The sequence below is a fragment of the Nelumbo nucifera genome, chromosome 1 (assembly GCF_055504915.1).
Source record: "Nelumbo nucifera cultivar China Antique chromosome 1, China Antique-T2T, whole genome shotgun sequence".
In the NCBI taxonomy this organism is placed as follows: Eukaryota; Viridiplantae; Streptophyta; class Magnoliopsida; order Proteales; family Nelumbonaceae; genus Nelumbo; species Nelumbo nucifera.
The window spans coordinates 172,381,767-172,391,448 of NC_142649.1; positions in this window are offsets into that span (position 1 = coordinate 172,381,767).

Genomic DNA, 9,682 nt, shown 5'->3' on the forward strand with positions numbered 1-9,682 from the left:
ACCCGGCGTAGGGAAACTTGGACCGAACTGGGAAGGTCCCTACAGAGTAAAGAAAGCACTCAGTGGGGGAGCATACGAGCTCGGAACCCTAGAAGGAAAACAAGTACCCCGAGCATGGAACGTTGTCAACTTAAGAAGGTACTACCTATAGGCCACCAAGTACCCCAAAGCCATTTTATGTCAGAAAACGAACTGAAGGGCCAAAATGGTCAGTTCGGCAAAAAATATAGCTCGATGATAGGACAACTAGTACATGAACAAAAAGCCATTTCATTTCAGAATAGATGTGTACATTCGAAAAAAAAAATGTGTACATTTCATTTCACAAGCCAGGGGCTACTTCATCGTTATCAGAAGCCACTTCAACAACACCCGAAGGACCTGCCTCCCCCTCGGAGTCCGGCTCGGCATCCGCAGCATTAGCCATTTCTTGTGTAATGCGCGAAGTGGATATGGCGCTAGTGTCGAGCTCGGGGTACGTATTCCGGATCATCCACCGGCTTAGCTTGAAACCGCTCCTGTAGGAGTCTACCATCAGATCATCGAAATCCGGTGAAGCAATGTAATCGCTGACAACCTTCTTCTTCGCATCTTCGATGCCTTGAGAGAAGATCTGAGTCCTCTCCCTGATATCCTCCTGAAGATACTCGACCTGGTGCTCCAGGTCCAGCTTTATTTCCGCCATATGCTTCACCACCACTCCCATGGCCTCGGCATCCCTCTGAGACCTCGCTTGCCTAGACCGCGCAAGGCGAGCAACAGCCTCAGCAGCACGAGCATTCTCCTCGGCAGCTCGCGCCTGCCTCGAGCATCTCTCCACCTGGTTCGCCAAGGCGTGAATGGAAGAGTTCACCTATCAAAGGAAAACGGGTTCAAAGAAACGAATAAAAGAATAAAAGCCGAACTCTAAAGAAGGAAACACTTACCACCATGGCATGAGTAACAACACAGCAGGCCACTTGGTGCAGAGGGAGCTCGGTCCACGCCGCAACTTCCTCGGGAAACATTGCCTCCTTACTCCGTTGAAGAGCATGAACAGGTGACAGCACGCTCCTGAAGTCCCCCGGGGCCTCCGAGCCCAATGGCCCAGCTCGCATATGGGCAGACTCGGAATAGGCGGGAGCCCCCGTGTGTGTGGTTTCGGCATAAGGAGCCCCCGTCGGCTCCTACATAGGAGGAACCATCTCGGGCTCCTCTGCCGGATAATCCGGCACCTCGGGCTCCGCACCCTGGGATGGCTCGGCGCGAGCTCGCTTAGCCACCTGCTTTCTCCTCTTCATGCCCTAGAACAGGTGCCCACCTCGGGTCCCTCGAAAGTCCATCGTACCTGCGAAAAGGAGTTCGGCATCAGTGAGACACGTAAAAGAAGAGCAAGACAGGATCACTAGGGAAAGAACCTACCCGAACTCAGGCCCGCAGCAATAAGCTTGGCCTCCGTCAGATACCATTGACAATCCAGCCCAAGCCGCGCCCATTGCCGGAGGCCCTTCGCCGTTTCCTTATCAAGTGTGATGCCGGAATCGAGAGCGGCCATCCCCCAGCCGGTCTGAAACGGCCACCCCAGCGCACTTCGCACCCCGAAATAGTCTCGCTTCCACGCCGGGACCTTATTGGGGAGTCCGTGTAAGAGCTTGAAGCCCGGGCGAGGAGACAGGTAGTATGCCCGCCTACGCCCAGGAAGGGGACCCGCTAGTTTTTTCAGCATTAAAATAGAGGAGAAAATCTCCAGATCCAAAGGAAAGTTCTCATCACAAAATAAGGAGATCGTCCCCACTAAGTTCCTAATAGAGTTCGGGTGAAGCTGGCCGACCGTCACACCGAAGTGGTTTAGGACCTCGACAAGAAGAGGGTGAAAGGGCAGTCGCAGCCCCGCGGCGAGCTGTTCCTGGAAAATCACGATCTCATTAGGACCGTGTTCCCAAGGGAAACTGCCCGTAGGGATGAAGTAACCGTGCTCCCCGGGCAAGTCGTAGTAGTCTACGAGGGATTGAAGTTCCTCAGGCGTCATAGTCGAAGGGCCGAACTGATCTACAACCCGGCCACGACGGGAGGTGGACGCCGACCTACCCGAAGCACCTCGGGCTGTAGGCCCGACCCCTTCCTCAGGACCTACACTGGGCTCACTCGAACTACTGGGGGACGCATACTGGTTCGTAGAACCTACATCAGACCCGCTTGAACAGTCTGAACCCTCCAAACTAGACATTGGGAAACGGAATGGGATTCCAAAAGCACTCACCCGGGAAGAAGACAAGCAGACCACGAAAGCTCGAACAAGCAAGGAACCTGGGACGCGAGCTGAAACTTAGGCGCGAGCTCAAGATGTACAACAGTAGCAAGGACGGGCCCCCCCCCCCCCCCCCCCGCGCGCTATTTATATCCACAGCGGCCAGAAAGCGACGGCCCAGATCGAAGCCAATCCAACGGCCCATAGCCGCGGTAAACCGCACATCTTCCAAAACCAATCAACGCACGTCTCTCCGAAACCAACGAGGCGTCGCGCACGTCTTGTCAGAGGACAGGTGTCGGCACGCGTCTTCCCGAAACCGACGGGGTGTCGGCGCACGTCTCCTCGCAATAAAAGCATCTGCAGCGCAACTCCCGAACAACTGCCGTCACGACTCCCAGACGCGCGCCCTTTTTTGAAAATCAAATTAGAGGAAGCGCGCTCAGCACGAACCAAAACCCTCCTGCTACCTTGCAGACTCCCCGCGCCAAGACGGGACCCTTGTCGCAGGGAGTGGGGGGCAATTGATGAAGGGGAATTTGGCCCGACCTTGCAGTTACCCGACACGTGGCAGAAACAAGCAACTCGGGACGTAGAGCGCCCAAAGCAAGTACCGAGAGCAATGTCCAAGCTCGCTACTAGGAGCCCAAGCTCCCTGTTAAGAGCGAGCTCCCTGTTAACGGTCCGAGCTCCCTAAGTCCGAGCTCCCTACTAGGAGCCCGAGCTCCCTGTTAAGAGCGAGCTCCCTGTTAACGGTCCGAGCTCCCTAAGAACCCGAGCTCCCTAAAGTCCGAGCTCCCTATTAAGAGCAAGCTCCTTACTGAGAACCCGAGCTCCCTGCAAGGAGCACGAACTATACTGGGCCCCAAGCCTCACAAAGCTGACCCGAGCTGACCCATGGCAGCTCGGAACTCTCCAAACCGAACTCAAGACACCTCGCTCGCCACTCCAACACTTCGCTTCCGAAACACCAGGCTGACCAAACGTACCCGACACCAAGGACGTCCGTATCCAAGGGCGACGCACCTGACTGATTTGGGATCTGACGCCTGACAGCCGCATTTCAAACGGCTTCCTGCTACCGCCACCTGCAACCGTCGTCACTAGCTGCAGAGACGGCTCCGACAAAAGGAACAGTGGCGGTTCTGTCTGGCCAGAGGAAATGACATCCGAACTGGCAGGAGTTCAGAAGTAATCATGCCCGATCTGATGGAAGCCTGGAAGCGAGTGCGCGAGGTGGTTATAAAAGGCTCCTACCCCCCAGGAACGAGGTATGCTAACTTTCGCGCTATCTGGTTTATCTTGCCTTTGAAGGATTCTAACTTGAGCTTCGGAGCCCTTACGCCGGGTTCTCCCCGGAGCTTCTCTTCTCCTTCCGTTTCAGGTCCCTGTTACTCAGTTCAGAGGCAAGATCATTGACAGCTAAGACCGGCCAGATTGTGCACTATCACTACCCATTTGCGGGTCTATGTTTAAGCTCTCTGATTGGAATTTTTGGTAAGAAATCGTTATGGATTGGGTCCATCCAATAGAACTAATTCGATGGAATCGACTATGTTTATTTTGATTTTGTGGTTTTATTTTAATTTTTTAGTGGGTGTTTGGCATCAATACTATTTTTTGATAAAATGGTGCTATGTAGTATAGATCAGAGAAAGTGGTGCCTCAAATAAGGTTTTCTTGTTTGGTATCATTTTTTTAGAAAAAATATTACCCCAGACCATGTCTTATAAATCGAGAAAGTATAGTTTGGAGTATGCTAAATTTAATGTATTTTGGGAAAAATGGTGTATTGCTGCCAGCGGTGCAATGATGTGGCATCATCTTAAAGGTTGAATAATATAGACCATATTAAAAATGTTACTATTAACACTGATACCAAATAAAACCAATACTGTTTTCTCAAAAAATAACTTATATAGCAGCACTGGTTCCAAACAAAAAATAAACACAATTTTCTCAAAAAACAATTCTTACAATTCCACATACCCAACACCGTTTTTCATAAAAAACCAGTGCAATATTCCTAATACCAATTTCAAATACCTAGTTAATCGGGTGGAGAGGCGAGGGGTAGAGTTGCTCCACAGATCCAAAAGCTTGATTCTCTCTCTCGCTGCTTGATACCATTGCTACTAGTGGATCTACGATCCACCACTTGTAATGAAATCAGCCAAACAATTAACTTGGCGAAGAACATGATTAATTCTAATGGTGTTGCCACCTCTTCCAATTAGTCCCTTGCGTCTTGGATAATCATCTCAATACTCCATGTGGTATGTCGTCTGTAGCTCAAGGCTTCAACAATTATTTTAGAATCACTTCCCACGATGATATCATTGTGTTCGAAGTCCAAATCCATTCTAATAACATATTTGGCTGCTAATTGCTACCCATACTGTTGTGGTCATCCCGTCCCGATGGGTTGATGCGTCAAAAGTCGTTTTTCTTTAGTTGTTTTCCATCTGGAGGGCACCATTTAACATGATGATGAACTTTTCTTTGGATGAAAAATGTTAGATTGATAGGAACTTAAGTCCATTATCGCACGAAATCGGTTGTACGGTTAATAATGTAATTTTTATTACAATTTCTCTAAAAAAAGTAGACAGTATATAAGAAAGTTTCGGTTAAATATATTAAAAAATTGTAGGCCGAGGTTATTATAATTATCTTTTTTTTTTTTTTCTTAAGTTAGGGCACTTTCTTTTGTAACCAAAATTATTGTTCTGGCACTTACAGGCCTGGCCTAACACGTGAAGGAAATATCGTCCTTTTCATCATCTTTTCTTCTCTTTCCCTTTGAAGAGATATCACATTGCCTATGTAAAGAGACATGCTAAGTGGTGGTGAGTTGAAACTGACAAAGTACCCCACGCCCCACCCAAGAAAATAAAAACCTCTTGGCAACTCCATATAGAGCTTGTTTTCATGCTTTTTCACATTCAACACACAAACATATTAGATGTGTTGATGAAATTGTATCAAAGTGGATATCAAACATCATACACCAGATTCGATCAAGAGCCCCAAATATGGCATGCGTTGATATTTTGTATGGGGGTGGTTCCATGTGCTCCTTCATCCAATGGAATGCCTTGTGCCACTGCGTTTTGCCATTTATGTCTCATTTGTCACATGGCAGCTATATTGCATCAATGTCATGATTTCGATCATAGATAGACACATACATCGACGTCCACCTGAAATTAGAGCAGCTCCCACTTCATCTATCAACCTAAACTACATCAATATTGCTAAGGGTGTTAATGGACCAGTTTTGGATTGGATCCCATCCAAATCAAATTTAATTTGGATGGATTAATAAGACATATTGAATTGGAATAATACAGACTTAATTGGTTCAAAGTATTTACTGGATTAGAATCAACCGTAATGAATTTATATATTGGATTTGATCGGATTGAACTAATATCCAATCCATTGGTATAAGATAATACTATAGGTATTAATGGGTTAAAATCAATGATCCAAAATGATCCACACTATTGATTGGATAGCATTAGACCTGGTCCATATGTGATGAATTCATTGGATCAGATCGGATTGGAACAAATTTAGTCCAATTGGCACCTCTACATATTGTTACCAATAAGGTAAATTTGGTCACAAAACAAATACGGCCCAGCCCAACTATTGTATAAAGTGTAAATACCTGATGACTTGATGAGTGATGGCCAGCATTAGTATTATCAGAAGAATGAACAATTCCCAACTACATGTAATGCTTCTGCTTTTATCTTAATGGAATCTTTTTGATGAAAAAAAAAACAGAGTTGACTGGCCCTAGGTGGTTCCAAACTTCAAATATTGATCGATAACCAGTTAATCTCTCCCAGCTTGATTTTTGGGTGTTTGCTGATTCCACGACCACAATGTTAGTACATTTTGTTTGATTGTATTGTACTGAAGACAAACAATAATACCCCTAATTAAAATCATTATGGAAGGGTATTTTTGTCTTATACATATTTTTCTTCAACAGTCACTGTAAGGGAATGCCTTCTTCAGAGACATAGCATATACCTCTATTGATCAAAGTGCTTTGTGGATGTTACAATTTTGGGTCTAAATTGATATAGCCATTGAATTCTATCCCGTAGTACAATGTATGGCAAATAGCACAAATATTGGGTCACAGAAACACCCCTGGTTCTTAGTATTTTTGTCTTATATATCGTTGACAATGACTCATTATCATCTAACATTTCTCAACTATAGCATCGCCTACATGAATCCTGTTTTGCCCTCCTAATCTGTTCACTGCATGGGTGCTTAAGTCATTTCTCGTTACTTTCACCGGAGACCTTTTCATTTTACCCCCAACTCTTTTAGTCATTTGAAGTTTGAACTTAATAGTAGATCTTTTTTTTTTCTCACAAGTAACGGGTGTTATAGATGGTCTTCCATGAATGTGATCAAACCATCTTGAGGTCCATTTGATTCGCAAGAATAGGAGTCTGAAATTAAAATCAGACTGCAACCATTTGATTGGACTGAATCGGAATCCAATTTCCATGGCCATTTCCTCACCCTCTCTTGGGAATGGGAATTCCATTTTAGTTAAATTCTGATTCCAATCTGAACCGAACGGGTAAATGAAATAGACCATTTCAGTTCTAGTTTTGATGGATATTGATTCTAATTCTGACTATGAACCAAATGCACCCCTTAATTTACTTTCTCTCATTTTATCTCCTATTAGAGCTATTATTATTATGTTCATTGTACCATTTCATGTCTAATCCTATCATTGCTAATTTCAGTCACCCTTTATTAAAAAAGTACCACGGATTTAACAAATTAATGTACATTTTTGCTATTCCTTATCTTTGTTTTGTCATTCCATTTATTGGTCAGATATATAGCTTAACTTTTTTTTTTTTTTTTGGCTAAAGCGAATAGGGTATAGCCCTTTCACAAATCCCCAGAACCCTTCAATGCTGGTAAGTAGGGAAGAATTCAAATTCATGCACTACAACTAACAGGAGGCATAAATAGAAAAACAGCTAGCGCCTTTGGCCAGATGCCAGATGACTAACTGTAACTTGGAGTTATGAGAACTGATGCTCTATCAATTAATTATACATGTTTTGAATGAAGACATATCCCTTTCGTTGCAATTCCAGGTTAATACAAAATAGAGATAGATTTCATCTTTTTACAGAAATGGTAATACACTCTCAAACAGACGTAAATGGCATGGACCATAGAGCTAGCTTAAGTACATAACATGCTTAACCGCTCACAGTAATTGAATTCTGTCTATCAGATTTATATTGGATTCTCGAGTTTAATATTAAATAGCATTAGTGAATTCCAAACTAAAAATGATGATAGTATTATGAATAATGCAGTAGCATGTGTGCAACCTCATGTGTACACGCTTAAATAAACACCAACCCCCTTACTCGGTTACTCCCCCATACGTATGCATATGATCGAGGCCGAGGGGGTCCCACCTTAGATGTCAAATGGGACAAAATATACCACATCCATAGATCACACTCAAATTCCGCTACACACTAACAAAGTACTACTGTCTTGGGTCTAAAGCGAACACCAAAAGGCCAGGGCCCACAATTAGTATTCCAATTTACAGCCGTCGCCCAATGGATGGAGAGGCCGGGCCCAGCCCAAATACCCCATTCCCCTTTTCATACTGATCTCACCTTTCTATTCTTCCCCTGTAATCCACATCTATGCAGTAAAATCACATTCCCTATTTTTTTCAAGAGCATCTTCAGGGCCCATGATCCTTTGATTTCACGACACATTATGGAGGCCTCCGACTGATTTTTTTTGGGTTATTGGCCCGGGCCCAAGTTTTTGCCGACAATTGCTCACCCTTCATCTTATGTCAAAACTAAGCCCAAGGAGGAGTGATGAAGAGGGAGGTTAGTTGCAAATTAACTGAAATCTCCACACCCCCACCCCCACCCCCCTCCAGACTCTAGAGTGTAGGGTCCAGTTTGAGAAGAAAACAAAGTAATAATTAAATGGGTACAACCTCACATACATGGCGACAATGTAGCAAGGGCTCCAAAGGAAGAGGTCACCATGACCATGACCCATGACCAATGACCAATGACCAGCACTGTGTTTGTCTCCTTTCTCCTACGTATTAATGGCTGCCTAGCCTAGTATGCCTGTCTCTTTCGTAAATGGCCAAGAGGACGATGCCAACCATGACCGATGAAACGGCGTTAACAACCCCTTGGCTTTACACTAATTGATGAAAATCGGCATTCATTGAACATGTCCCTTCTCTCTACAAGTAATATTTGTTTACAATGTTAAAATTTTCCTCTTCTTACTCTCCAATGTTTGGTTTCTGCTAGCTAGGTTGTATGAAAAAAATCTCAATCTCCCTTTTGCTTTTTCCTTCTTTTTATTCCCCGCTTAAAACGGGCTAATGGGTATCTTTAGAAAGATGAAATTTCAGAAAGTAAACCTTAGTTAAAAACAAGCTCTCCCTTTTGATTAGAAGATCGGATTGCTATGTTTGGTACAAAATGTGAAAGTCCTCGATGAGCAAGAAGAAGTAATAAAGTTATGAAAAGGAAAAGATGTGTGCTTTGGTAGCGTGAAAGAAAGCAAGTAGGGTAGGGGTTTGAAATGGTGTCAATAATATCGAATCTTCTTTTATCATTGTGACTTGTGACAAGAGAAGATAGGACTACATGTAATGTAGTTATGAAATCTAATAATACAATATATATAGGGCTGTGAAGGACTAGCACTAGGGCTTACTTGTAAAGGATCTTTTAGTTGAGGGGACAATTAATTCAGATCCAATTCTGCTGGGCTCTCTTCATATGCTGTATGAGGTGGAGGAGGGATCTTCCTAGGCCTTTATACAGTGTTTTAACCCGTTATTGATCCGGTTAATTGAACCGTTCAAACCATCACCTGATCAAGATTCTGGATCTGATTCTATTAAAACTCGTTATTCAGTCAAAATTATTGACTTGGTAGAAAACCGCTCAACCCAGGCGGTTCAACTGTTGATCCGTTCAACCCAGTCATCGGGTCACAGGTTGCACACTCAATGCATACAAACTTTTGGAGGTCATAACTTTGCACTTCAATGTTTGATTGGAGTGATCTTTTTTTTGGATTACTTTTCAAGATCTATGCATTCCAAGCCTTACCCCCCTATTTTCATTAAAAACTCCTTTTTTTTACCTCAAATCAAAATTATTAATATTTTTATAAACAAAAAAAAAATTAAAAACATAAATTAAATAGAAAATATATATCATATCTAAAACATAATTATACATTATTTATTGATAAAATATATGTGTATATACATCTATATATATATATATATATATATATATATATATATATATTTAAATATATAGATGCTGATGTGGCATGGTCTGACCTGTTCAACCTAGACAATCGAACCGGTGACTTGTGATCCGG